The following is a 27,095-nucleotide window of genomic DNA, read 5'->3' on the forward strand; positions in this document are numbered from 1 at the left end:
CAAAGGCAGATTATTCAGAGAGAAGGCAAAATGCCACTATCCAGATTTGCGATGTTTAAGTTCTATTTTGCCCGAATGTATTGCTAAGACCGCGTGGCCTAATGGATAAGGCGTCTGACTTCGAATCAGAAGATTGCGAGTTCGAGTCTCGTCGTGGTCGAAGACTTTTTGCAGTAGCATGACCGAGGAATTTCGGCAGGCGATTTCTAAATAGCGATCCGTATTCACACGGCAATGTCAAAGTCAGCACAAGTTTTCGATCAACAAATATAAGATATCCTTGCAAATACTTTTTTCTTCTTCCTGAAATGAGAAATAAAATGCAGTCACTATATATATCTACATCTTTTGTATACCTTTATTGGATCAGATCACCCTGTAGAAATATACGGCGTATATTAAATGCGCGATCTTGAAACAGATTTTCAATGGAATCGGCATTCAGAGTCCGATTTCGTGTTTTGATTTTGAAAAAGACACTTTTGGCACGAAATTCACGGGTACGGCTGCGATCAAGTAAAATGATAGCAGGAACTCGTGCACTTTTATAGACCACCGTTTATGAAATCGATTTATGTCTAATAAACATTAGGTGGCAAATATAAAACTCACTAGATTGCAGTTATCGTGTATTTTTCCGTCTTCTACAAAGTGCCAAACGATACAATAAAAATTAACCGCCCAACGTGGGGCTCGAACCCACGACCCCGAGATTAAGAGTCTCGTGCTCTACCGACTGAGCTAGCCGGGCAGATGTATACCAATTGTAAAGAAATGGGTGTCGTTTGTAAGAAGCGGTTAGTGCGATAGTTATTTTTGAGTCAACCTGTTTGTCCATGACTATTTGTTACATCTAAAGAACAAATGCAAAACTATTTAATCAGTTCCATTGATTTTATATTGAAAAGCCACAAATTCTGTTAGCTTTAGTGTGAAAACAATGTTGGCGCCAAAATCTCAGAAATGTTTCATTGTCAATATAGAGCCCAGTAATAATGTAAATGCATTATAAAGCATATATATATATGATATACGTTCGAATTCGATTCATTAGGCTATCACATTTTGTATTGTGTTTCTTGACCATTTTTGATTACGTCAAAGGCAGATTATTCAGAGAGAAGGCAAAATGCCACTATCCAGATTTGCGATGTTTAAGTTCTATTTTGCCCGAATGTATTGCTAAGACCGCGTGGCCTAATGGATAAGGCGTCTGACTTCGAATCAGAAGATTGCGAGTTCGAGTCTCGTCGTGGTCAAAGACTTTTTGCAGTAGCATGACCGAGGAATTTCGGCAGGCGATTTCTAAATAGCGATCCGTATTCACACGGCAATGTCAAAGTCAGCACAAGTTTTCGATCAACAAATATAAGATATCCTTGCAAATACTTTTTTCTTCTTCCTGAAATGAGAAATAAAATGCAGTCACTATATATATCTACATCTTTTGTATACCTTTATTGGATCAGATCACCCTGTAGAAATATACGGCGTATATTAAATGCGCGATCTTGAAACAGATTTTCAATGGAATCGGCATTCAGAGTCCGATTTCGTGTTTTGATTTTGAAAAAGACACTTTTGGCACGAAATTCACGGGTACGGCTGCGATCAAGTAAAATGATAGCAGGAACTCGTGCACTTTTATAGACCACCGTTTATGAAATCGATTTATGTCTAATAAACATTAGGTGGCAAATATAAAACTCACTAGATTGCAGTTATCGTGTATTTTTCCGTCTTCTGCAAAGTGCCAAACGATACAATAAAAATTAACCGCCCAACGTGGGGCTCGAACCCACGACCCCGAGATTAAGAGTCTCGTGCTCTACCGACTGAGCTAGCCGGGCAGATGTATACCAATTGTAAAGAAATGGGTGTCGTTTGTAAGAAGCGGTTAGTGCGATAGTTATTTTTGAGTCAACCTGTTTGTCCATGACTATTTGTTACATCTAAAGAACAAATGCAAAACTATTTAATCAGTTCCATTGATTTTATATTGAAAAGCCACAAATTCTGTTAGCTTTAGTGTGAAAACAATGTTGGCGCCAAAATCTCAGAAATGTTTCATTGTCAATATAGAGCCCAGTAATAATGTAAATGCATTATAAAGCATATATATATATGATATACGTTCGAATTCGATTCATTAGGCTATCACATTTTGTATTGTGTTTCTTGACCATTTTTGATTACGTCAAAGGCAGATTATTCAGAGAGAAGGCAAAATGCCACTATCCAGATTTGCGATGTTTAAGTTCTATTTTGCCCGAATGTATTGCTAAGACCGCGTGGCCTAATGGATAAGGCGTCTGACTTCGAATCAGAAGATTGCGAGTTCGAGTCTCGTCGTGGTCGAAGACTTTTTGCAGTAGCATGACCGAGGAATTTCGGCAGGCGATTTCTAAATAGCGATCCGTATTCACACGGCAATGTCAAAGTCAGCACAAGTTTTCGATCAACAAATATAAGATATCCTTGCAAATACTTTTTTCTTCTTCCTGAAATGAGAAATAAAATGCAGTCACTATATATATCTACATCTTTTGTATACCTTTATTGGATCAGATCACCCTGTAGAAATATACGGCGTATATTAAATGCGCGATCTTGAAACAGATTTTCAATGGAATCGGCATTCAGAGTCCGATTTCGTGTTTTGATTTTGAAAAAGACACTTTTGGCACGAAATTCACGGGTACGGCTGCGATCAAGTAAAATGATAGCAGGAACTCGTGCACTTTTATAGACCACCGTTTATGAAATCGATTTATGTCTAATAAACATTAGGTGGCAAATATAAAACTCACTAGATTGCAGTTATCGTGTATTTTTCCGTCTTCTGCAAAGTGCCAAACGATACAATAAAAATTAACCGCCCAACGTGGGGCTCGAACCCACGACCCCGAGATTAAGAGTCTCGTGCTCTACCGACTGAGCTAGCCGGGCAGATGTATACCAATTGTAAAGAAATGGGTGTCGTTTGTAAGAAGCGGTTAGTGCGATAGTTATTTTTGAGTCAACCTGTTTGTCCATGACTATTTGTTACATCTAAAGAACAAATGCAAAACTATTTAATCAGTTCCATTGATTTTATATTGAAAAGCCACAAATTCTGTTAGCTTTAGTGTGAAAACAATGTTGGCGCCAAAATCTCAGAAATGTTTCATTGTCAATATAGAGCCCAGTAATAATGTAAATGCATTATAAAGCATATATATATATGATATACGTTCGAATTCGATTCATTAGGCTATCACATTTTGTATTGTGTTTCTTGACCATTTTTGATTACGTCAAAGGCAGATTATTCAGAGAGAAGGCAAAATGCCACTATCCAGATTTGCGATGTTTAAGTTCTATTTTGCCCGAATGTATTGCTAAGACCGCGTGGCCTAATGGATAAGGCGTCTGACTTCGAATCAGAAGATTGCGAGTTCGAGTCTCGTCGTGGTCGAAGACTTTTTGCAGTAGCATGACCGAGGAATTTCGGCAGGCGATTTCTAAATAGCGATCCGTATTCACACGGCAATGTCAAAGTCAGCACAAGTTTTCGATCAACAAATATAAGATATCCTTGCAAATACTTTTTTCTTCTTCCTGAAATGAGAAATAAAATGCAGTCACTATATATATCTACATCTTTTGTATACCTTTATTGGATCAGATCACCCTGTAGAAATATACGGCGTATATTAAATGCGCGATCTTGAAACAGATTTTCAATGGAATCGGCATTCAGAGTCCGATTTCGTGTTTTGATTTTGAAAAAGACACTTTTGGCACGAAATTCACGGGTACGGCTGCGATCAAGTAAAATGATAGCAGGAACTCGTGCACTTTTATAGACCACCGTTTATGAAATCGATTTATGTCTAATAAACATTAGGTGGCAAATATAAAACTCACTAGATTGCAGTTATCGTGTATTTTTCCGTCTTCTACAAAGTGCCAAACGATACAATAAAAATTAACCGCCCAACGTGGGGCTCGAACCCACGACCCCGAGATTAAGAGTCTCGTGCTCTACCGACTGAGCTAGCCGGGCAGATGTATACCAATTGTAAAGAAATGGGTGTCGTTTGTAAGAAGCGGTTAGTGCGATAGTTATTTTTGAGTCAACCTGTTTGTCCATGACTATTTGTTACATCTAAAGAACAAATGCAAAACTATTTAATCAGTTCCATTGATTTTATATTGAAAAGCCACAAATTCTGTTAGCTTTAGTGTGAAAACAATGTTGGCGCCAAAATCTCAGAAATGTTTCATTGTCAATATAGAGCCCAGTAATAATGTAAATGCATTATAAAGCATATATATATATGATATACGTTCGAATTCGATTCATTAGGCTATCACATTTTGTATTGTGTTTCTTGACCATTTTTGATTACGTCAAAGGCAGATTATTCAGAGAGAAGGCAAAATGCCACTATCCAGATTTGCGATGTTTAAGTTCTATTTTGCCCGAATGTATTGCTAAGACCGCGTGGCCTAATGGATAAGGCGTCTGACTTCGAATCAGAAGATTGCGAGTTCGAGTCTCGTCGTGGTCGAAGACTTTTTGCAGTAGCATGACCGAGGAATTTCGGCAGGCGATTTCTAAATAGCGATCCGTATTCACACGGCAATGTCAAAGTCAGCACAAGTTTTCGATCAACAAATATAAGATATCCTTGCAAATACTTTTTTCTTCTTCCTGAAATGAGAAATAAAATGCAGTCACTATATATATCTACATCTTTTGTATACCTTTATTGGATCAGATCACCCTGTAGAAATATACGGCGTATATTAAATGCGCGATCTTGAAACAGATTTTCAATGGAATCGGCATTCAGAGTCCGATTTCGTGTTTTGATTTTGAAAAAGACACTTTTGGCACGAAATTCACGGGTACGGCTGCGATCAAGTAAAATGATAGCAGGAACTCGTGCACTTTTATAGACCACCGTTTATGAAATCGATTTATGTCTAATAAACATTAGGTGGCAAATATAAAACTCACTAGATTGCAGTTATCGTGTATTTTTCCGTCTTCTACAAAGTGCCAAACGATACAATAAAAATTAACCGCCCAACGTGGGGCTCGAACCCACGACCCCGAGATTAAGAGTCTCGTGCTCTACCGACTGAGCTAGCCGGGCAGATGTATACCAATTGTAAAGAAATGGGTGTCGTTTGTAAGAAGCGGTTAGTGCGATAGTTATTTTTGAGTCAACCTGTTTGTCCATGACTATTTGTTACATCTAAAGAACAAATGCAAAACTATTTAATCAGTTCCATTGATTTTATATTGAAAAGCCACAAATTCTGTTAGCTTTAGTGTGAAAACAATGTTGGCGCCAAAATCTCAGAAATGTTTCATTGTCAATATAGAGCCCAGTAATAATGTAAATGCATTATAAAGCATATATATATATGATATACGTTCGAATTCGATTCATTAGGCTATCACATTTTGTATTGTGTTTCTTGACCATTTTTGATTACGTCAAAGGCAGATTATTCAGAGAGAAGGCAAAATGCCACTATCCAGATTTGCGATGTTTAAGTTCTATTTTGCCCGAATGTATTGCTAAGACCGCGTGGCCTAATGGATAAGGCGTCTGACTTCGAATCAGAAGATTGCGAGTTCGAGTCTCGTCGTGGTCGAAGACTTTTTGCAGTAGCATGACCGAGGAATTTCGGCAGGCGATTTCTAAATAGCGATCCGTATTCACACGGCAATGTCAAAGTCAGCACAAGTTTTCGATCAACAAATATAAGATATCCTTGCAAATACTTTTTTCTTCTTCCTGAAATGAGAAATAAAATGCAGTCACTATATATATCTACATCTTTTGTATACCTTTATTGGATCAGATCACCCTGTAGAAATATACGGCGTATATTAAATGCGCGATCTTGAAACAGATTTTCAATGGAATCGGCATTCAGAGTCCGATTTCGTGTTTTGATTTTGAAAAAGACACTTTTGGCACGAAATTCACGGGTACGGCTGCGATCAAGTAAAATGATAGCAGGAACTCGTGCACTTTTATAGACCACCGTTTATGAAATCGATTTATGTCTAATAAACATTAGGTGGCAAATATAAAACTCACTAGATTGCAGTTATCGTGTATTTTTCCGTCTTCTGCAAAGTGCCAAACGATACAATAAAAATTAACCGCCCAACGTGGGGCTCGAACCCACGACCCCGAGATTAAGAGTCTCGTGCTCTACCGACTGAGCTAGCCGGGCAGATGTATACCAATTGTAAAGAAATGGGTGTCGTTTGTAAGAAGCGGTTAGTGCGATAGTTATTTTTGAGTCAACCTGTTTGTCCATGACTATTTGTTACATCTAAAGAACAAATGCAAAACTATTTAATCAGTTCCATTGATTTTATATTGAAAAGCCACAAATTCTGTTAGCTTTAGTGTGAAAACAATGTTGGCGCCAAAATCTCAGAAATGTTTCATTGTCAATATAGAGCCCAGTAATAATGTAAATGCATTATAAAGCATATATATATATGATATACGTTCGAATTCGATTCATTAGGCTATCACATTTTGTATTGTGTTTCTTGACCATTTTTGATTACGTCAAAGGCAGATTATTCAGAGAGAAGGCAAAATGCCACTATCCAGATTTGCGATGTTTAAGTTCTATTTTGCCCGAATGTATTGCTAAGACCGCGTGGCCTAATGGATAAGGCGTCTGACTTCGAATCAGAAGATTGCGAGTTCGAGTCTCGTCGTGGTCGAAGACTTTTTGCAGTAGCATGACCGAGGAATTTCGGCAGGCGATTTCTAAATAGCGATCCGTATTCACACGGCAATGTCAAAGTCAGCACAAGTTTTCGATCAACAAATATAAGATATCCTTGCAAATACTTTTTTCTTCTTCCTGAAATGAGAAATAAAATGCAGTCACTATATATATCTACATCTTTTGTATACCTTTATTGGATCAGATCACCCTGTAGAAATATACGGCGTATATTAAATGCGCGATCTTGAAACAGATTTTCAATGGAATCGGCATTCAGAGTCCGATTTCGTGTTTTGATTTTGAAAAAGACACTTTTGGCACGAAATTCACGGGTACGGCTGCGATCAAGTAAAATGATAGCAGGAACTCGTGCACTTTTATAGACCACCGTTTATGAAATCGATTTATGTCTAATAAACATTAGGTGGCAAATATAAAACTCACTAGATTGCAGTTATCGTGTATTTTTCCGTCTTCTGCAAAGTGCCAAACGATACAATAAAAATTAACCGCCCAACGTGGGGCTCGAACCCACGACCCCGAGATTAAGAGTCTCGTGCTCTACCGACTGAGCTAGCCGGGCAGATGTATACCAATTGTAAAGAAATGGGTGTCGTTTGTAAGAAGCGGTTAGTGCGATAGTTATTTTTGAGTCAACCTGTTTGTCCATGACTATTTGTTACATCTAAAGAACAAATGCAAAACTATTTAATCAGTTCCATTGATTTTATATTGAAAAGCCACAAATTCTGTTAGCTTTAGTGTGAAAACAATGTTGGCGCCAAAATCTCAGAAATGTTTCATTGTCAATATAGAGCCCAGTAATAATGTAAATGCATTATAAAGCATATATATATATGATATACGTTCGAATTCGATTCATTAGGCTATCACATTTTGTATTGTGTTTCTTGACCATTTTTGATTACGTCAAAGGCAGATTATTCAGAGAGAAGGCAAAATGCCACTATCCAGATTTGCGATGTTTAAGTTCTATTTTGCCCGAATGTATTGCTAAGACCGCGTGGCCTAATGGATAAGGCGTCTGACTTCGAATCAGAAGATTGCGAGTTCGAGTCTCGTCGTGGTCGAAGACTTTTTGCAGTAGCATGACCGAGGAATTTCGGCAGGCGATTTCTAAATAGCGATCCGTATTCACACGGCAATGTCAAAGTCAGCACAAGTTTTCGATCAACAAATATAAGATATCCTTGCAAATACTTTTTTCTTCTTCCTGAAATGAGAAATAAAATGCAGTCACTATATATATCTACATCTTTTGTATACCTTTATTGGATCAGATCACCCTGTAGAAATATACGGCGTATATTAAATGCGCGATCTTGAAACAGATTTTCAATGGAATCGGCATTCAGAGTCCGATTTCGTGTTTTGATTTTGAAAAAGACACTTTTGGCACGAAATTCACGGGTACGGCTGCGATCAAGTAAAATGATAGCAGGAACTCGTGCACTTTTATAGACCACCGTTTATGAAATCGATTTATGTCTAATAAACATTAGGTGGCAAATATAAAACTCACTAGATTGCAGTTATCGTGTATTTTTCCGTCTTCTGCAAAGTGCCAAACGATACAATAAAAATTAACCGCCCAACGTGGGGCTCGAACCCACGACCCCGAGATTAAGAGTCTCGTGCTCTACCGACTGAGCTAGCCGGGCAGATGTATACCAATTGTAAAGAAATGGGTGTCGTTTGTAAGAAGCGGTTAGTGCGATAGTTATTTTTGAGTCAACCTGTTTGTCCATGACTATTTGTTACATCTAAAGAACAAATGCAAAACTATTTAATCAGTTCCATTGATTTTATATTGAAAAGCCACAAATTCTGTTAGCTTTAGTGTGAAAACAATGTTGGCGCCAAAATCTCAGAAATGTTTCATTGTCAATATAGAGCCCAGTAATAATGTAAATGCATTATAAAGCATATATATATATGATATACGTTCGAATTCGATTCATTAGGCTATCACATTTTGTATTGTGTTTCTTGACCATTTTTGATTACGTCAAAGGCAGATTATTCAGAGAGAAGGCAAAATGCCACTATCCAGATTTGCGATGTTTAAGTTCTATTTTGCCCGAATGTATTGCTAAGACCGCGTGGCCTAATGGATAAGGCGTCTGACTTCGAATCAGAAGATTGCGAGTTCGAGTCTCGTCGTGGTCGAAGACTTTTTGCAGTAGCATGACCGAGGAATTTCGGCAGGCGATTTCTAAATAGCGATCCGTATTCACACGGCAATGTCAAAGTCAGCACAAGTTTTCGATCAACAAATATAAGATATCCTTGCAAATACTTTTTTCTTCTTCCTGAAATGAGAAATAAAATGCAGTCACTATATATATCTACATCTTTTGTATACCTTTATTGGATCAGATCACCCTGTAGAAATATACGGCGTATATTAAATGCGCGATCTTGAAACAGATTTTCAATGGAATCGGCATTCAGAGTCCGATTTCGTGTTTTGATTTTGAAAAAGACACTTTTGGCACGAAATTCACGGGTACGGCTGCGATCAAGTAAAATGATAGCAGGAACTCGTGCACTTTTATAGACCACCGTTTATGAAATCGATTTATGTCTAATAAACATTAGGTGGCAAATATAAAACTCACTAGATTGCAGTTATCGTGTATTTTTCCGTCTTCTACAAAGTGCCAAACGATACAATAAAAATTAACCGCCCAACGTGGGGCTCGAACCCACGACCCCGAGATTAAGAGTCTCGTGCTCTACCGACTGAGCTAGCCGGGCAGATGTATACCAATTGTAAAGAAATGGGTGTCGTTTGTAAGAAGCGGTTAGTGCGATAGTTATTTTTGAGTCAACCTGTTTGTCCATGACTATTTGTTACATCTAAAGAACAAATGCAAAACTATTTAATCAGTTCCATTGATTTTATATTGAAAAGCCACAAATTCTGTTAGCTTTAGTGTGAAAACAATGTTGGCGCCAAAATCTCAGAAATGTTTCATTGTCAATATAGAGCCCAGTAATAATGTAAATGCATTATAAAGCATATATATATATGATATACGTTCGAATTCGATTCATTAGGCTATCACATTTTGTATTGTGTTTCTTGACCATTTTTGATTACGTCAAAGGCAGATTATTCAGAGAGAAGGCAAAATGCCACTATCCAGATTTGCGATGTTTAAGTTCTATTTTGCCCGAATGTATTGCTAAGACCGCGTGGCCTAATGGATAAGGCGTCTGACTTCGAATCAGAAGATTGCGAGTTCGAGTCTCGTCGTGGTCAAAGACTTTTTGCAGTAGCATGACCGAGGAATTTCGGCAGGCGATTTCTAAATAGCGATCCGTATTCACACGGCAATGTCAAAGTCAGCACAAGTTTTCGATCAACAAATATAAGATATCCTTGCAAATACTTTTTTCTTCTTCCTGAAATGAGAAATAAAATGCAGTCACTATATATATCTACATCTTTTGTATACCTTTATTGGATCAGATCACCCTGTAGAAATATACGGCGTATATTAAATGCGCGATCTTGAAACAGATTTTCAATGGAATCGGCATTCAGAGTCCGATTTCGTGTTTTGATTTTGAAAAAGACACTTTTGGCACGAAATTCACGGGTACGGCTGCGATCAAGTAAAATGATAGCAGGAACTCGTGCACTTTTATAGACCACCGTTTATGAAATCGATTTATGTCTAATAAACATTAGGTGGCAAATATAAAACTCACTAGATTGCAGTTATCGTGTATTTTTCCGTCTTCTGCAAAGTGCCAAACGATACAATAAAAATTAACCGCCCAACGTGGGGCTCGAACCCACGACCCCGAGATTAAGAGTCTCGTGCTCTACCGACTGAGCTAGCCGGGCAGATGTATACCAATTGTAAAGAAATGGGTGTCGTTTGTAAGAAGCGGTTAGTGCGATAGTTATTTTTGAGTCAACCTGTTTGTCCATGACTATTTGTTACATCTAAAGAACAAATGCAAAACTATTTAATCAGTTCCATTGATTTTATATTGAAAAGCCACAAATTCTGTTAGCTTTAGTGTGAAAACAATGTTGGCGCCAAAATCTCAGAAATGTTTCATTGTCAATATAGAGCCCAGTAATAATGTAAATGCATTATAAAGCATATATATATATGATATACGTTCGAATTCGATTCATTAGGCTATCACATTTTGTATTGTGTTTCTTGACCATTTTTGATTACGTCAAAGGCAGATTATTCAGAGAGAAGGCAAAATGCCACTATCCAGATTTGCGATGTTTAAGTTCTATTTTGCCCGAATGTATTGCTAAGACCGCGTGGCCTAATGGATAAGGCGTCTGACTTCGAATCAGAAGATTGCGAGTTCGAGTCTCGTCGTGGTCGAAGACTTTTTGCAGTAGCATGACCGAGGAATTTCGGCAGGCGATTTCTAAATAGCGATCCGTATTCACACGGCAATGTCAAAGTCAGCACAAGTTTTCGATCAACAAATATAAGATATCCTTGCAAATACTTTTTTCTTCTTCCTGAAATGAGAAATAAAATGCAGTCACTATATATATCTACATCTTTTGTATACCTTTATTGGATCAGATCACCCTGTAGAAATATACGGCGTATATTAAATGCGCGATCTTGAAACAGATTTTCAATGGAATCGGCATTCAGAGTCCGATTTCGTGTTTTGATTTTGAAAAAGACACTTTTGGCACGAAATTCACGGGTACGGCTGCGATCAAGTAAAATGATAGCAGGAACTCGTGCACTTTTATAGACCACCGTTTATGAAATCGATTTATGTCTAATAAACATTAGGTGGCAAATATAAAACTCACTAGATTGCAGTTATCGTGTATTTTTCCGTCTTCTGCAAAGTGCCAAACGATACAATAAAAATTAACCGCCCAACGTGGGGCTCGAACCCACGACCCCGAGATTAAGAGTCTCGTGCTCTACCGACTGAGCTAGCCGGGCAGATGTATACCAATTGTAAAGAAATGGGTGTCGTTTGTAAGAAGCGGTTAGTGCGATAGTTATTTTTGAGTCAACCTGTTTGTCCATGACTATTTGTTACATCTAAAGAACAAATGCAAAACTATTTAATCAGTTCCATTGATTTTATATTGAAAAGCCACAAATTCTGTTAGCTTTAGTGTGAAAACAATGTTGGCGCCAAAATCTCAGAAATGTTTCATTGTCAATATAGAGCCCAGTAATAATGTAAATGCATTATAAAGCATATATATATATGATATACGTTCGAATTCGATTCATTAGGCTATCACATTTTGTATTGTGTTTCTTGACCATTTTTGATTACGTCAAAGGCAGATTATTCAGAGAGAAGGCAAAATGCCACTATCCAGATTTGCGATGTTTAAGTTCTATTTTGCCCGAATGTATTGCTAAGACCGCGTGGCCTAATGGATAAGGCGTCTGACTTCGAATCAGAAGATTGCGAGTTCGAGTCTCGTCGTGGTCGAAGACTTTTTGCAGTAGCATGACCGAGGAATTTCGGCAGGCGATTTCTAAATAGCGATCCGTATTCACACGGCAATGTCAAAGTCAGCACAAGTTTTCGATCAACAAATATAAGATATCCTTGCAAATACTTTTTTCTTCTTCCTGAAATGAGAAATAAAATGCAGTCACTATATATATCTACATCTTTTGTATACCTTTATTGGATCAGATCACCCTGTAGAAATATACGGCGTATATTAAATGCGCGATCTTGAAACAGATTTTCAATGGAATCGGCATTCAGAGTCCGATTTCGTGTTTTGATTTTGAAAAAGACACTTTTGGCACGAAATTCACGGGTACGGCTGCGATCAAGTAAAATGATAGCAGGAACTCGTGCACTTTTATAGACCACCGTTTATGAAATCGATTTATGTCTAATAAACATTAGGTGGCAAATATAAAACTCACTAGATTGCAGTTATCGTGTATTTTTCCGTCTTCTACAAAGTGCCAAACGATACAATAAAAATTAACCGCCCAACGTGGGGCTCGAACCCACGACCCCGAGATTAAGAGTCTCGTGCTCTACCGACTGAGCTAGCCGGGCAGATGTATACCAATTGTAAAGAAATGGGTGTCGTTTGTAAGAAGCGGTTAGTGCGATAGTTATTTTTGAGTCAACCTGTTTGTCCATGACTATTTGTTACATCTAAAGAACAAATGCAAAACTATTTAATCAGTTCCATTGATTTTATATTGAAAAGCCACAAATTCTGTTAGCTTTAGTGTGAAAACAATGTTGGCGCCAAAATCTCAGAAATGTTTCATTGTCAATATAGAGCCCAGTAATAATGTAAATGCATTATAAAGCATATATATATATGATATACGTTCGAATTCGATTCATTAGGCTATCACATTTTGTATTGTGTTTCTTGACCATTTTTGATTACGTCAAAGGCAGATTATTCAGAGAGAAGGCAAAATGCCACTATCCAGATTTGCGATGTTTAAGTTCTATTTTGCCCGAATGTATTGCTAAGACCGCGTGGCCTAATGGATAAGGCGTCTGACTTCGAATCAGAAGATTGCGAGTTCGAGTCTCGTCGTGGTCGAAGACTTTTTGCAGTAGCATGACCGAGGAATTTCGGCAGGCGATTTCTAAATAGCGATCCGTATTCACACGGCAATGTCAAAGTCAGCACAAGTTTTCGATCAACAAATATAAGATATCCTTGCAAATACTTTTTTCTTCTTCCTGAAATGAGAAATAAAATGCAGTCACTATATATATCTACATCTTTTGTATACCTTTATTGGATCAGATCACCCTGTAGAAATATACGGCGTATATTAAATGCGCGATCTTGAAACAGATTTTCAATGGAATCGGCATTCAGAGTCCGATTTCGTGTTTTGATTTTGAAAAAGACACTTTTGGCACGAAATTCACGGGTACGGCTGCGATCAAGTAAAATGATAGCAGGAACTCGTGCACTTTTATAGACCACCGTTTATGAAATCGATTTATGTCTAATAAACATTAGGTGGCAAATATAAAACTCACTAGATTGCAGTTATCGTGTATTTTTCCGTCTTCTACAAAGTGCCAAACGATACAATAAAAATTAACCGCCCAACGTGGGGCTCGAACCCACGACCCCGAGATTAAGAGTCTCGTGCTCTACCGACTGAGCTAGCCGGGCAGATGTATACCAATTGTAAAGAAATGGGTGTCGTTTGTAAGAAGCGGTTAGTGCGATAGTTATTTTTGAGTCAACCTGTTTGTCCATGACTATTTGTTACATCTAAAGAACAAATGCAAAACTATTTAATCAGTTCCATTGATTTTATATTGAAAAGCCACAAATTCTGTTAGCTTTAGTGTGAAAACAATGTTGGCGCCAAAATCTCAGAAATGTTTCATTGTCAATATAGAGCCCAGTAATAATGTAAATGCATTATAAAGCATATATATATATGATATACGTTCGAATTCGATTCATTAGGCTATCACATTTTGTATTGTGTTTCTTGACCATTTTTGATTACGTCAAAGGCAGATTATTCAGAGAGAAGGCAAAATGCCACTATCCAGATTTGCGATGTTTAAGTTCTATTTTGCCCGAATGTATTGCTAAGACCGCGTGGCCTAATGGATAAGGCGTCTGACTTCGAATCAGAAGATTGCGAGTTCGAGTCTCGTCGTGGTCGAAGACTTTTTGCAGTAGCATGACCGAGGAATTTCGGCAGGCGATTTCTAAATAGCGATCCGTATTCACACGGCAATGTCAAAGTCAGCACAAGTTTTCGATCAACAAATATAAGATATCCTTGCAAATACTTTTTTCTTCTTCCTGAAATGAGAAATAAAATGCAGTCACTATATATATCTACATCTTTTGTATACCTTTATTGGATCAGATCACCCTGTAGAAATATACGGCGTATATTAAATGCGCGATCTTGAAACAGATTTTCAATGGAATCGGCATTCAGAGTCCGATTTCGTGTTTTGATTTTGAAAAAGACACTTTTGGCACGAAATTCACGGGTACGGCTGCGATCAAGTAAAATGATAGCAGGAACTCGTGCACTTTTATAGACCACCGTTTATGAAATCGATTTATGTCTAATAAACATTAGGTGGCAAATATAAAACTCACTAGATTGCAGTTATCGTGTATTTTTCCGTCTTCTGCAAAGTGCCAAACGATACAATAAAAATTAACCGCCCAACGTGGGGCTCGAACCCACGACCCCGAGATTAAGAGTCTCGTGCTCTACCGACTGAGCTAGCCGGGCAGATGTATACCAATTGTAAAGAAATGGGTGTCGTTTGTAAGAAGCGGTTAGTGCGATAGTTATTTTTGAGTCAACCTGTTTGTCCATGACTATTTGTTACATCTAAAGAACAAATGCAAAACTATTTAATCAGTTCCATTGATTTTATATTGAAAAGCCACAAATTCTGTTAGCTTTAGTGTGAAAACAATGTTGGCGCCAAAATCTCAGAAATGTTTCATTGTCAATATAGAGCCCAGTAATAATGTAAATGCATTATAAAGCATATATATATATGATATACGTTCGAATTCGATTCATTAGGCTATCACATTTTGTATTGTGTTTCTTGACCATTTTTGATTACGTCAAAGGCAGATTATTCAGAGAGAAGGCAAAATGCCACTATCCAGATTTGCGATGTTTAAGTTCTATTTTGCCCGAATGTATTGCTAAGACCGCGTGGCCTAATGGATAAGGCGTCTGACTTCGAATCAGAAGATTGCGAGTTCGAGTCTCGTCGTGGTCGAAGACTTTTTGCAGTAGCATGACCGAGGAATTTCGGCAGGCGATTTCTAAATAGCGATCCGTATTCACACGGCAATGTCAAAGTCAGCACAAGTTTTCGATCAACAAATATAAGATATCCTTGCAAATACTTTTTTCTTCTTCCTGAAATGAGAAATAAAATGCAGTCACTATATATATCTACATCTTTTGTATACCTTTATTGGATCAGATCACCCTGTAGAAATATACGGCGTATATTAAATGCGCGATCTTGAAACAGATTTTCAATGGAATCGGCATTCAGAGTCCGATTTCGTGTTTTGATTTTGAAAAAGACACTTTTGGCACGAAATTCACGGGTACGGCTGCGATCAAGTAAAATGATAGCAGGAACTCGTGCACTTTTATAGACCACCGTTTATGAAATCGATTTATGTCTAATAAACATTAGGTGGCAAATATAAAACTCACTAGATTGCAGTTATCGTGTATTTTTCCGTCTTCTACAAAGTGCCAAACGATACAATAAAAATTAACCGCCCAACGTGGGGCTCGAACCCACGACCCCGAGATTAAGAGTCTCGTGCTCTACCGACTGAGCTAGCCGGGCAGATGTATACCAATTGTAAAGAAATGGGTGTCGTTTGTAAGAAGCGGTTAGTGCGATAGTTATTTTTGAGTCAACCTGTTTGTCCATGACTATTTGTTACATCTAAAGAACAAATGCAAAACTATTTAATCAGTTCCATTGATTTTATATTGAAAAGCCACAAATTCTGTTAGCTTTAGTGTGAAAACAATGTTGGCGCCAAAATCTCAGAAATGTTTCATTGTCAATATAGAGCCCAGTAATAATGTAAATGCATTATAAAGCATATATATATATGATATACGTTCGAATTCGATTCATTAGGCTATCACATTTTGTATTGTGTTTCTTGACCATTTTTGATTACGTCAAAGGCAGATTATTCAGAGAGAAGGCAAAATGCCACTATCCAGATTTGCGATGTTTAAGTTCTATTTTGCCCGAATGTATTGCTAAGACCGCGTGGCCTAATGGATAAGGCGTCTGACTTCGAATCAGAAGATTGCGAGTTCGAGTCTCGTCGTGGTCGAAGACTTTTTGCAGTAGCATGACCGAGGAATTTCGGCAGGCGATTTCTAAATAGCGATCCGTATTCACACGGCAATGTCAAAGTCAGCACAAGTTTTCGATCAACAAATATAAGATATCCTTGCAAATACTTTTTTCTTCTTCCTGAAATGAGAAATAAAATGCAGTCACTATATATATCTACATCTTTTGTATACCTTTATTGGATCAGATCACCCTGTAGAAATATACGGCGTATATTAAATGCGCGATCTTGAAACAGATTTTCAATGGAATCGGCATTCAGAGTCCGATTTCGTGTTTTGATTTTGAAAAAGACACTTTTGGCACGAAATTCACGGGTACGGCTGCGATCAAGTAAAATGATAGCAGGAACTCGTGCACTTTTATAGACCACCGTTTATGAAATCGATTTATGTCTAATAAACATTAGGTGGCAAATATAAAACTCACTAGATTGCAGTTATCGTGTATTTTTCCGTCTTCTACAAAGTGCCAAACGATACAATAAAAATTAACCGCCCAACGTGGGGCTCGAACCCACGACCCCGAGATTAAGAGTCTCGTGCTCTACCGACTGAGCTAGCCGGGCAGATGTATACCAATTGTAAAGAAATGGGTGTCGTTTGTAAGAAGCGGTTAGTGCGATAGTTATTTTTGAGTCAACCTGTTTGTCCATGACTATTTGTTACATCTAAAGAACAAATGCAAAACTATTTAATCAGTTCCATTGATTTTATATTGAAAAGCCACAAATTCTGTTAGCTTTAGTGTGAAAACAATGTTGGCGCCAAAATCTCAGAAATGTTTCATTGTCAATATAGAGCCCAGTAATAATGTAAATGCATTATAAAGCATATATATATATGATATACGTTCGAATTCGATTCATTAGGCTATCACATTTTGTATTGTGTTTCTTGACCATTTTTGATTACGTCAAAGGCAGATTATTCAGAGAGAAGGCAAAATGCCACTATCCAGATTTGCGATGTTTAAGTTCTATTTTGCCCGAATGTATTGCTAAGACCGCGTGGCCTAATGGATAAGGCGTCTGACTTCGAATCAGAAGATTGCGAGTTCGAGTCTCGTCGTGGTCGAAGACTTTTTGCAGTAGCATGACCGAGGAATTTCGGCAGGCGATTTCTAAATAGCGATCCGTATTCACACGGCAATGTCAAAGTCAGCACAAGTTTTCGATCAACAAATATAAGATATCCTTGCAAATACTTTTTTCTTCTTCCTGAAATGAGAAATAAAATGCAGTCACTATATATATCTACATCTTTTGTATACCTTTATTGGATCAGATCACCCTGTAGAAATATACGGCGTATATTAAATGCGCGATCTTGAAACAGATTTTCAATGGAATCGGCATTCAGAGTCCGATTTCGTGTTTTGATTTTGAAAAAGACACTTTTGGCACGAAATTCACGGGTACGGCTGCGATCAAGTAAAATGATAGCAGGAACTCGTGCACTTTTATAGACCACCGTTTATGAAATCGATTTATGTCTAATAAACATTAGGTGGCAAATATAAAACTCACTAGATTGCAGTTATCGTGTATTTTTCCGTCTTCTACAAAGTGCCAAACGATACAATAAAAATTAACCGCCCAACGTGGGGCTCGAACCCACGACCCCGAGATTAAGAGTCTCGTGCTCTACCGACTGAGCTAGCCGGGCAGATGTATACCAATTGTAAAGAAATGGGTGTCGTTTGTAAGAAGCGGTTAGTGCGATAGTTATTTTTGAGTCAACCTGTTTGTCCATGACTATTTGTTACATCTAAAGAACAAATGCAAAACTATTTAATCAGTTCCATTGATTTTATATTGAAAAGCCACAAATTCTGTTAGCTTTAGTGTGAAAACAATGTTGGCGCCAAAATCTCAGAAATGTTTCATTGTCAATATAGAGCCCAGTAATAATGTAAATGCATTATAAAGCATATATATATATGATATACGTTCGAATTCGATTCATTAGGCTATCACATTTTGTATTGTGTTTCTTGACCATTTTTGATTACGTCAAAGGCAGATTATTCAGAGAGAAGGCAAAATGCCACTATCCAGATTTGCGATGTTTAAGTTCTATTTTGCCCGAATGTATTGCTAAGACCGCGTGGCCTAATGGATAAGGCGTCTGACTTCGAATCAGAAGATTGCGAGTTCGAGTCTCGTCGTGGTCGAAGACTTTTTGCAGTAGCATGACCGAGGAATTTCGGCAGGCGATTTCTAAATAGCGATCCGTATTCACACGGCAATGTCAAAGTCAGCACAAGTTTTCGATCAACAAATATAAGATATCCTTGCAAATACTTTTTTCTTCTTCCTGAAATGAGAAATAAAATGCAGTCACTATATATATCTACATCTTTTGTATACCTTTATTGGATCAGATCACCCTGTAGAAATATACGGCGTATATTAAATGCGCGATCTTGAAACAGATTTTCAATGGAATCGGCATTCAGAGTCCGATTTCGTGTTTTGATTTTGAAAAAGACACTTTTGGCACGAAATTCACGGGTACGGCTGCGATCAAGTAAAATGATAGCAGGAACTCGTGCACTTTTATAGACCACCGTTTATGAAATCGATTTATGTCTAATAAACATTAGGTGGCAAATATAAAACTCACTAGATTGCAGTTATCGTGTATTTTTCCGTCTTCTACAAAGTGCCAAACGATACAATAAAAATTAACCGCCCAACGTGGGGCTCGAACCCACGACCCCGAGATTAAGAGTCTCGTGCTCTACCGACTGAGCTAGCCGGGCAGATGTATACCAATTGTAAAGAAATGGGTGTCGTTTGTAAGAAGCGGTTAGTGCGATAGTTATTTTTGAGTCAACCTGTTTGTCCATGACTATTTGTTACATCTAAAGAACAAATGCAAAACTATTTAATCAGTTCCATTGATTTTATATTGAAAAGCCACAAATTCTGTTAGCTTTAGTGTGAAAACAATGTTGGCGCCAAAATCTCAGAAATGTTTCATTGTCAATATAGAGCCCAGTAATAATGTAAATGCATTATAAAGCATATATATATATGATATACGTTCGAATTCGATTCATTAGGCTATCACATTTTGTATTGTGTTTCTTGACCATTTTTGATTACGTCAAAGGCAGATTATTCAGAGAGAAGGCAAAATGCCACTATCCAGATTTGCGATGTTTAAGTTCTATTTTGCCCGAATGTATTGCTAAGACCGCGTGGCCTAATGGATAAGGCGTCTGACTTCGAATCAGAAGATTGCGAGTTCGAGTCTCGTCGTGGTCGAAGACTTTTTGCAGTAGCATGACCGAGGAATTTCGGCAGGCGATTTCTAAATAGCGATCCGTATTCACACGGCAATGTCAAAGTCAGCACAAGTTTTCGATCAACAAATATAAGATATCCTTGCAAATACTTTTTTCTTCTTCCTGAAATGAGAAATAAAATGCAGTCACTATATATATCTACATCTTTTGTATACCTTTATTGGATCAGATCACCCTGTAGAAATATACGGCGTATATTAAATGCGCGATCTTGAAACAGATTTTCAATGGAATCGGCATTCAGAGTCCGATTTCGTGTTTTGATTTTGAAAAAGACACTTTTGGCACGAAATTCACGGGTACGGCTGCGATCAAGTAAAATGATAGCAGGAACTCGTGCACTTTTATAGACCACCGTTTATGAAATCGATTTATGTCTAATAAACATTAGGTGGCAAATATAAAACTCACTAGATTGCAGTTATCGTGTATTTTTCCGTCTTCTGCAAAGTGCCAAACGATACAATAAAAATTAACCGCCCAACGTGGGGCTCGAACCCACGACCCCGAGATTAAGAGTCTCGTGCTCTTTTTTTTTTTATCTTTATTATAATCAAACATCGTATTTACATATCACAGTTCAGAATTACACATCAATGAAAACAACTTTATCAATTATTGTCCTTTCTCTGAAAAGAAACATTCAATATTCTACATTTTCAATTCATATGCGTGAAATATTTCTCACGAACACAATTATCTTCATGACTATATACTCATATATAGATATCATATCATATTCTATAGAAACATATTCATATACTTATATTCTAACTCACTCTTATCTACCATTCAGCACATACATTCAAATTGATAAAAAGCTTACACAGAATACAAAGAAAAATTAGAGTGAAAAATGAATATGACGTCTTATTTTCCGACGGAGGACAAAAAATAATACAATAGAAGTATTGTTCGCACTGGGCTGGATTCCATTCCACAACGCAATCAAAATTTGAAGTATTAAATATCGAGTCAATCATCATCTATTTTAAGACATTCAATACAGAGCACAAAAATTATCAAAATATTTTGAAAAACTTTTTCACAACATTCTCACAAACACCATACAAACTATCTCTCTTACAAATCAACATAAAATAAAATAATAAAACAATTAAAGTTTTTTATTTGTCGCAAATTCTATCATCTCATCTAGTCCTTTTCTCACATCATCAGTCATCAGTTTTGGTATAGTTCTTACATCACGGAAATCTTCAGTCAACACTTTGTTAAATTTATAGAACCCTCGGTCACTGCAATCGAGTATTTCAAATTCTTTATCATCTATATGATACAATATCAGACGATTCCTCAATGTTTTTCCGATCAATATTTCGTTGCGACCTCCTGATTGTTTCAAAACAAATTTTGGAATTAACTTAATATCAGTTGCAATATTTGACGGAAATGTTTGTTTACTTTTGTCCTTTTGTTCTACCATTCTATCGCGTTGAGTTGTAACAGATAGAATATCACTGTAATTTACTTTTCTAAGCGGCGGAAATTCTGAAAGTACATTTCCTTTTGTTTTACATTTATCCTTTTCAATTATGTCAATAGATAATCCACGTTTGTTTTTATTTACATTGTTTATTTCACTATTCAATGACACAGAACATTCTTTACCTGTATCGATTGAACACAGTTCTATATTTGGACGTTCTATACCGGTTTCAATGTTACCTGTACATGCAGTAGTGGAGGCCTCAGACGGGTTCTCTTCAATGTCCATTATATCTGATGTATTTGTTGCTACCGTTTCGTCCCGTATTTGATTTGTTTCAAATGCACTATTCAAATGAATCACTTCGGTATGTTTTTCAATATTAGAAACACTATCAACAATATTGTTATATTCCTTCATACGTTTTTTGTCACGATTGACAGTTGAATTAGACTTTCGTTTACTTTTATTGTTATCTTCATTTGAAAACATGATAGAAATACGTGCTCTATCATTTTCACCATGCACGGTAAATGTTATATTTCTAAATTGTTCACAAGCATTTTCTATGGTGCTCATCAATAAAGATGGAAGTCTCTCCATTATAAAACAATTCACCTTCGGTGGCCTCTTTCTATACGACAATGTTTACAAATACGTAAAACATTACAAACGACAGTTTTGTCATAATTAAAGAAAACAACTTACTTCTGATACAAGTTAGAATGTTTATATTCCAAAAATACGCTTGGAAATCCGAGCAATCACTTATAACATAGTAATTTTTCCTTAGACATAAACAACACGTCCAGTCAGTTAAAGGTCCACTCGACCACCAAGAGTCTCGTGCTCTACCGACTGAGCTAGCCGGGCAGATGTATACCAATTGTAAAGAAATGGGTGTCGTTTGTAAGAAGCGGTTAGTGCGATAGTTATTTTTGAGTCAACCTGTTTGTCCATGACTATTTGTTACATCTAAAGAACAAATGCAAAACTATTTAATCAGTTCCATTGATTTTATATTGAAAAGCCACAAATTCTGTTAGCTTTAGTGTGAAAACAATGTTGGCGCCAAAATCTCAGAAATGTTTCATTGTCAATATAGAGCCCAGTAATAATGTAAATGCATTATAAAGCATATATATATATGATATACGTTCGAATTCGATTCATTAGGCTATCACATTTTGTATTGTGTTTCTTGACCATTTTTGATTACGTCAAAGGCAGATTATTCAGAGAGAAGGCAAAATGCCACTATCCAGATTTGCGATGTTTAAGTTCTATTTTGCCCGAATGTATTGCTAAGACCGCGTGGCCTAATGGATAAGGCGTCTGACTTCGAATCAGAAGATTGCGAGTTCGAGTCTCGTCGTGGTCGAAGACTTTTTGCAGTAGCATGACCGAGGAATTTCGGCAGGCGATTTCTAAATAGCGATCCGTATTCACACGGCAATGTCAAAGTCAGCACAAGTTTTCGATCAACAAATATAAGATATCCTTGCAAATACTTTTTTCTTCTTCCTGAAATGAGAAATAAAATGCAGTCACTATATATATCTACATCTTTTGTATACCTTTATTGGATCAGATCACCCTGTAGAAATATACGGCGTATATTAAATGCGCGATCTTGAAACAGATTTTCAATGGAATCGGCATTCAGAGTCCGATTTCGTGTTTTGATTTTGAAAAAGACACTTTTGGCACGAAATTCACGGGTACGGCTGCGATCAAGTAAAATGATAGCAGGAACTCGTGCACTTTTATAGACCACCGTTTATGAAATCGATTTATGTCTAATAAACATTAGGTGGCAAATATAAAACTCACTAGATTGCAGTTATCGTGTATTTTTCCGTCTTCTACAAAGTGCCAAACGATACAATAAAAATTAACCGCCCAACGTGGGGCTCGAACCCACGACCCCGAGATTAAGAGTCTCGTGCTCTACCGACTGAGCTAGCCGGGCAGATGTATACCAATTGTAAAGAAATGGGTGTCGTTTGTAAGAAGCGGTTAGTGCGATAGTTATTTTTGAGTCAACCTGTTTGTCCATGACTATTTGTTACATCTAAAGAACAAATGCAAAACTATTTAATCAGTTCCATTGATTTTATATTGAAAAGCCACAAATTCTGTTAGCTTTAGTGTGAAAACAATGTTGGCGCCAAAATCTCAGAAATGTTTCATTGTCAATATAGAGCCCAGTAATAATGTAAATGCATTATAAAGCATATATATATATGATATACGTTCGAATTCGATTCATTAGGCTATCACATTTTGTATTGTGTTTCTTGACCATTTTTGATTACGTCAAAGGCAGATTATTCAGAGAGAAGGCAAAATGCCACTATCCAGATTTGCGATGTTTAAGTTCTATTTTGCCCGAATGTATTGCTAAGACCGCGTGGCCTAATGGATAAGGCGTCTGACTTCGAATCAGAAGATTGCGAGTTCGAGTCTCGTCGTGGTCGAAGACTTTTTGCAGTAGCATGACCGAGGAATTTCGGCAGGCGATTTCTAAATAGCGATCCGTATTCACACGGCAATGTCAAAGTCAGCACAAGTTTTCGATCAACAAATATAAGATATCCTTGCAAATACTTTTTTCTTCTTCCTGAAATGAGAAATAAAATGCAGTCACTATATATATCTACATCTTTTGTATACCTTTATTGGATCAGATCACCCTGTAGAAATATACGGCGTATATTAAATGCGCGATCTTGAAACAGATTTTCAATGGAATCGGCATTCAGAGTCCGATTTCGTGTTTTGATTTTGAAAAAGACACTTTTGGCACGAAATTCACGGGTACGGCTGCGATCAAGTAAAATGATAGCAGGAACTCGTGCACTTTTATAGACCACCGTTTATGAAATCGATTTATGTCTAATAAACATTAGGTGGCAAATATAAAACTCACTAGATTGCAGTTATCGTGTATTTTTCCGTCTTCTACAAAGTGCCAAACGATACAATAAAAATTAACCGCCCAACGTGGGGCTCGAACCCACGACCCCGAGATTAAGAGTCTCGTGCTCTACCGACTGAGCTAGCCGGGCAGATGTATACCAATTGTAAAGAAATGGGTGTCGTTTGTAAGAAGCGGTTAGTGCGATAGTTATTTTTGAGTCAACCTGTTTGTCCATGACTATTTGTTACATCTAAAGAACAAATGCAAAACTATTTAATCAGTTCCATTGATTTTATATTGAAAAGCCACAAATTCTGTTAGCTTTAGTGTGAAAACAATGTTGGCGCCAAAATCTCAGAAATGTTTCATTGTCAATATAGAGCCCAGTAATAATGTAAATGCATTATAAAGCATATATATATATGATATACGTTCGAATTCGATTCATTAGGCTATCACATTTTGTATTGTGTTTCTTGACCATTTTTGATTACGTCAAAGGCAGATTATTCAGAGAGAAGGCAAAATGCCACTATCCAGATTTGCGATGTTTAAGTTCTATTTTGCCCGAATGTATTGCTAAGACCGCGTGGCCTAATGGATAAGGCGTCTGACTTCGAATCAGAAGATTGCGAGTTCGAGTCTCGTCGTGGTCGAAGACTTTTTGCAGTAGCATGACCGAGGAATTTCGGCAGGCGATTTCTAAATAGCGATCCGTATTCACACGGCAATGTCAAAGTCAGCACAAGTTTTCGATCAACAAATATAAGATATCCTTGCAAATACTTTTTTCTTCTTCCTGAAATGAGAAATAAAATGCAGTCACTATATATATCTACATCTTTTGTATACCTTTATTGGATCAGATCACCCTGTAGAAATATACGGCGTATATTAAATGCGCGATCTTGAAACAGATTTTCAATGGAATCGGCATTCAGAGTCCGATTTCGTGTTTTGATTTTGAAAAAGACACTTTTGGCACGAAATTCACGGGTACGGCTGCGATCAAGTAAAATGATAGCAGGAACTCGTGCACTTTTATAGACCACCGTTTATGAAATCGATTTATGTCTAATAAACATTAGGTGGCAAATATAAAACTCACTAGATTGCAGTTATCGTGTATTTTTCCGTCTTCTACAAAGTGCCAAACGATACAATAAAAATTAACCGCCCAACGTGGGGCTCGAACCCACGACCCCGAGATTAAGAGTCTCGTGCTCTACCGACTGAGCTAGCCGGGCAGATGTATACCAATTGTAAAGAAATGGGTGTCGTTTGTAAGAAGCGGTTAGTGCGATAGTTATTTTTGAGTCAACCTGTTTGTCCATGACTATTTGTTACATCTAAAGAACAAATGCAAAACTATTTAATCAGTTCCATTGATTTTATATTGAAATGCCACAAATTCTGTTAGCTTTAGTGTGAAAACAATGTTGGCGCCAAAATCTCAGAAATGTTTCATTGTCAATATAGAGCCCAGTAATAATGTAAATGCATTATAAAGCATATATATATATGATATACGTTCGAATTCGATTCATTAGGCTATCACATTTTGTATTGTGTTTCTTGACCATTTTTGATTACGTCAAAGGCAGATTATTCAGAGAGAAGGCAAAATGCCACTATCCAGATTTGCGATGTTTAAGTTCTATTTTGCCCGAATGTATTGCTAAGACCGCGTGGCCTAATGGATAAGGCGTCTGACTTCGAATCAGAAGATTGCGAGTTCGAGTCTCGTCGTGGTCGAAGACTTTTTGCAGTAGCATGACCGAGGAATTTCGGCAGGCGATTTCTAAATAGCGATCCGTATTCACACGGCAATGTCAAAGTCAGCACAAGTTTTCGATCAACAAATATAAGATATCCTTGCAAATACTTTTTTCTTCTTCCTGAAATGAGAAATAAAATGCAGTCACTATATATATCTACATCTTTTGTATACCTTTATTGGATCAGATCACCCTGTAGAAATATACGGCGTATATTAAATGCGCGATCTTGAAACAGATTTTCAATGGAATCGGCATTCAGAGTCCGATTTCGTGTTTTGATTTTGAAAAAGACACTTTTGGCACGAAATTCACGGGTACGGCTGCGATCAAGTAAAATGATAGCAGGAACTCGTGCACTTTTATAGACCACCGTTTATGAAATCGATTTATGTCTAATAAACATTAGGTGGCAAATATAAAACTCACTAGATTGCAGTTATCGTGTATTTTTCCGTCTTCTACAAAGTGCCAAACGATACAATAAAAATTAACCGCCCAACGTGGGGCTCGAACCCACGACCCCGAGATTAAGAGTCTCGTGCTCTACCGACTGAGCTAGCCGGGCAGATGTATACCAATTGTAAAGAAATGGGTGTCGTTTGTAAGAAGCGGTTAGTGCGATAGTTATTTTTGAGTCAACCTGTTTGTCCATGACTATTTGTTACATCTAAAGAACAAATGCAAAACTATTTAATCAGTTCCATTGATTTTATATTGAAATGCCACAAATTCTGTTAGCTTTAGTGTGAAAACAATGTTGGCGCCAAAATCTCAGAAATGTTTCATTGTCAATATAGAGCCCAGTAATAATGTAAATGCATTATAAAGCATATATATATATGATATACGTTCGAATTCGATTCATTAGGCTATCACATTTTGTATTGTGTTTCTTGACCATTTTTGATTACGTCAAAGGCAGATTATTCAGAGAGAAGGCAAAATGCCACTATCCAGATTT

General features: G+C 37.2%; 24 non-coding genes across 24 annotated transcripts; 2 read left to right on the top strand and 22 right to left on the bottom strand.

Moving 5' to 3' along the window:
• Window positions 1–678: 678 nt before the first annotated feature.
• On the bottom strand, window positions 679–751 carry Trnak-cuu (transfer RNA lysine (anticodon CUU)). The gene has a single exon. It is a non-coding gene; the product is annotated as a tRNA-Lys (tRNA).
• Window positions 752–1,186: 435 nt separating this feature from the next.
• Trnar-ucg (transfer RNA arginine (anticodon UCG)) lies at window positions 1,187–1,259 on the top strand. The gene has a single exon. It is a non-coding gene; the product is annotated as a tRNA-Arg (tRNA).
• Window positions 1,260–1,777: 518 nt separating this feature from the next.
• Window positions 1,778–1,850, bottom strand: Trnak-cuu (transfer RNA lysine (anticodon CUU)). Its single transcript has one exon. It is a non-coding gene; the product is annotated as a tRNA-Lys (tRNA).
• A 1,026-nt stretch (window positions 1,851–2,876) lies between these two features.
• Window positions 2,877–2,949, bottom strand: Trnak-cuu (transfer RNA lysine (anticodon CUU)). Its single transcript has one exon. It is a non-coding gene; the product is annotated as a tRNA-Lys (tRNA).
• A 1,026-nt stretch (window positions 2,950–3,975) lies between these two features.
• Window positions 3,976–4,048, bottom strand: Trnak-cuu (transfer RNA lysine (anticodon CUU)). Its single transcript has one exon. It is a non-coding gene; the product is annotated as a tRNA-Lys (tRNA).
• A 1,026-nt stretch (window positions 4,049–5,074) lies between these two features.
• Trnak-cuu (transfer RNA lysine (anticodon CUU)) lies at window positions 5,075–5,147 on the bottom strand. The gene has a single exon. It is a non-coding gene; the product is annotated as a tRNA-Lys (tRNA).
• Window positions 5,148–6,173: 1,026 nt separating this feature from the next.
• On the bottom strand, window positions 6,174–6,246 carry Trnak-cuu (transfer RNA lysine (anticodon CUU)). Its single transcript has one exon. It is a non-coding gene; the product is annotated as a tRNA-Lys (tRNA).
• Window positions 6,247–7,272: 1,026 nt separating this feature from the next.
• On the bottom strand, window positions 7,273–7,345 carry Trnak-cuu (transfer RNA lysine (anticodon CUU)). Its single transcript has one exon. It is a non-coding gene; the product is annotated as a tRNA-Lys (tRNA).
• A 1,026-nt stretch (window positions 7,346–8,371) lies between these two features.
• Trnak-cuu (transfer RNA lysine (anticodon CUU)) lies at window positions 8,372–8,444 on the bottom strand. The gene has a single exon. It is a non-coding gene; the product is annotated as a tRNA-Lys (tRNA).
• Window positions 8,445–9,470: 1,026 nt separating this feature from the next.
• On the bottom strand, window positions 9,471–9,543 carry Trnak-cuu (transfer RNA lysine (anticodon CUU)). The gene has a single exon. It is a non-coding gene; the product is annotated as a tRNA-Lys (tRNA).
• Window positions 9,544–9,978: 435 nt separating this feature from the next.
• Trnar-ucg (transfer RNA arginine (anticodon UCG)) lies at window positions 9,979–10,051 on the top strand. The gene has a single exon. It is a non-coding gene; the product is annotated as a tRNA-Arg (tRNA).
• Window positions 10,052–10,569: 518 nt separating this feature from the next.
• Window positions 10,570–10,642, bottom strand: Trnak-cuu (transfer RNA lysine (anticodon CUU)). The gene has a single exon. It is a non-coding gene; the product is annotated as a tRNA-Lys (tRNA).
• Window positions 10,643–11,668: 1,026 nt separating this feature from the next.
• Window positions 11,669–11,741, bottom strand: Trnak-cuu (transfer RNA lysine (anticodon CUU)). The gene has a single exon. It is a non-coding gene; the product is annotated as a tRNA-Lys (tRNA).
• Window positions 11,742–12,767: 1,026 nt separating this feature from the next.
• Window positions 12,768–12,840, bottom strand: Trnak-cuu (transfer RNA lysine (anticodon CUU)). The gene has a single exon. It is a non-coding gene; the product is annotated as a tRNA-Lys (tRNA).
• Window positions 12,841–13,866: 1,026 nt separating this feature from the next.
• On the bottom strand, window positions 13,867–13,939 carry Trnak-cuu (transfer RNA lysine (anticodon CUU)). Its single transcript has one exon. It is a non-coding gene; the product is annotated as a tRNA-Lys (tRNA).
• A 1,026-nt stretch (window positions 13,940–14,965) lies between these two features.
• Window positions 14,966–15,038, bottom strand: Trnak-cuu (transfer RNA lysine (anticodon CUU)). Its single transcript has one exon. It is a non-coding gene; the product is annotated as a tRNA-Lys (tRNA).
• Window positions 15,039–16,064: 1,026 nt separating this feature from the next.
• Window positions 16,065–16,137, bottom strand: Trnak-cuu (transfer RNA lysine (anticodon CUU)). The gene has a single exon. It is a non-coding gene; the product is annotated as a tRNA-Lys (tRNA).
• A 1,026-nt stretch (window positions 16,138–17,163) lies between these two features.
• Trnak-cuu (transfer RNA lysine (anticodon CUU)) lies at window positions 17,164–17,236 on the bottom strand. The gene has a single exon. It is a non-coding gene; the product is annotated as a tRNA-Lys (tRNA).
• Window positions 17,237–18,262: 1,026 nt separating this feature from the next.
• Window positions 18,263–18,335, bottom strand: Trnak-cuu (transfer RNA lysine (anticodon CUU)). Its single transcript has one exon. It is a non-coding gene; the product is annotated as a tRNA-Lys (tRNA).
• A 1,026-nt stretch (window positions 18,336–19,361) lies between these two features.
• On the bottom strand, window positions 19,362–19,434 carry Trnak-cuu (transfer RNA lysine (anticodon CUU)). Its single transcript has one exon. It is a non-coding gene; the product is annotated as a tRNA-Lys (tRNA).
• A 3,895-nt stretch (window positions 19,435–23,329) lies between these two features.
• Trnak-cuu (transfer RNA lysine (anticodon CUU)) lies at window positions 23,330–23,402 on the bottom strand. Its single transcript has one exon. It is a non-coding gene; the product is annotated as a tRNA-Lys (tRNA).
• Window positions 23,403–24,428: 1,026 nt separating this feature from the next.
• Window positions 24,429–24,501, bottom strand: Trnak-cuu (transfer RNA lysine (anticodon CUU)). The gene has a single exon. It is a non-coding gene; the product is annotated as a tRNA-Lys (tRNA).
• A 1,026-nt stretch (window positions 24,502–25,527) lies between these two features.
• Window positions 25,528–25,600, bottom strand: Trnak-cuu (transfer RNA lysine (anticodon CUU)). The gene has a single exon. It is a non-coding gene; the product is annotated as a tRNA-Lys (tRNA).
• A 1,026-nt stretch (window positions 25,601–26,626) lies between these two features.
• On the bottom strand, window positions 26,627–26,699 carry Trnak-cuu (transfer RNA lysine (anticodon CUU)). Its single transcript has one exon. It is a non-coding gene; the product is annotated as a tRNA-Lys (tRNA).
• Between the last annotated feature and the right edge of the window lie 396 nt (window positions 26,700–27,095).

Source organism: Mytilus trossulus, chromosome 3, assembly GCF_036588685.1.
Source record: "Mytilus trossulus isolate FHL-02 chromosome 3, PNRI_Mtr1.1.1.hap1, whole genome shotgun sequence".
NCBI lineage: Eukaryota > Metazoa > Mollusca > Bivalvia > Mytilida > Mytilidae > Mytilus > Mytilus trossulus.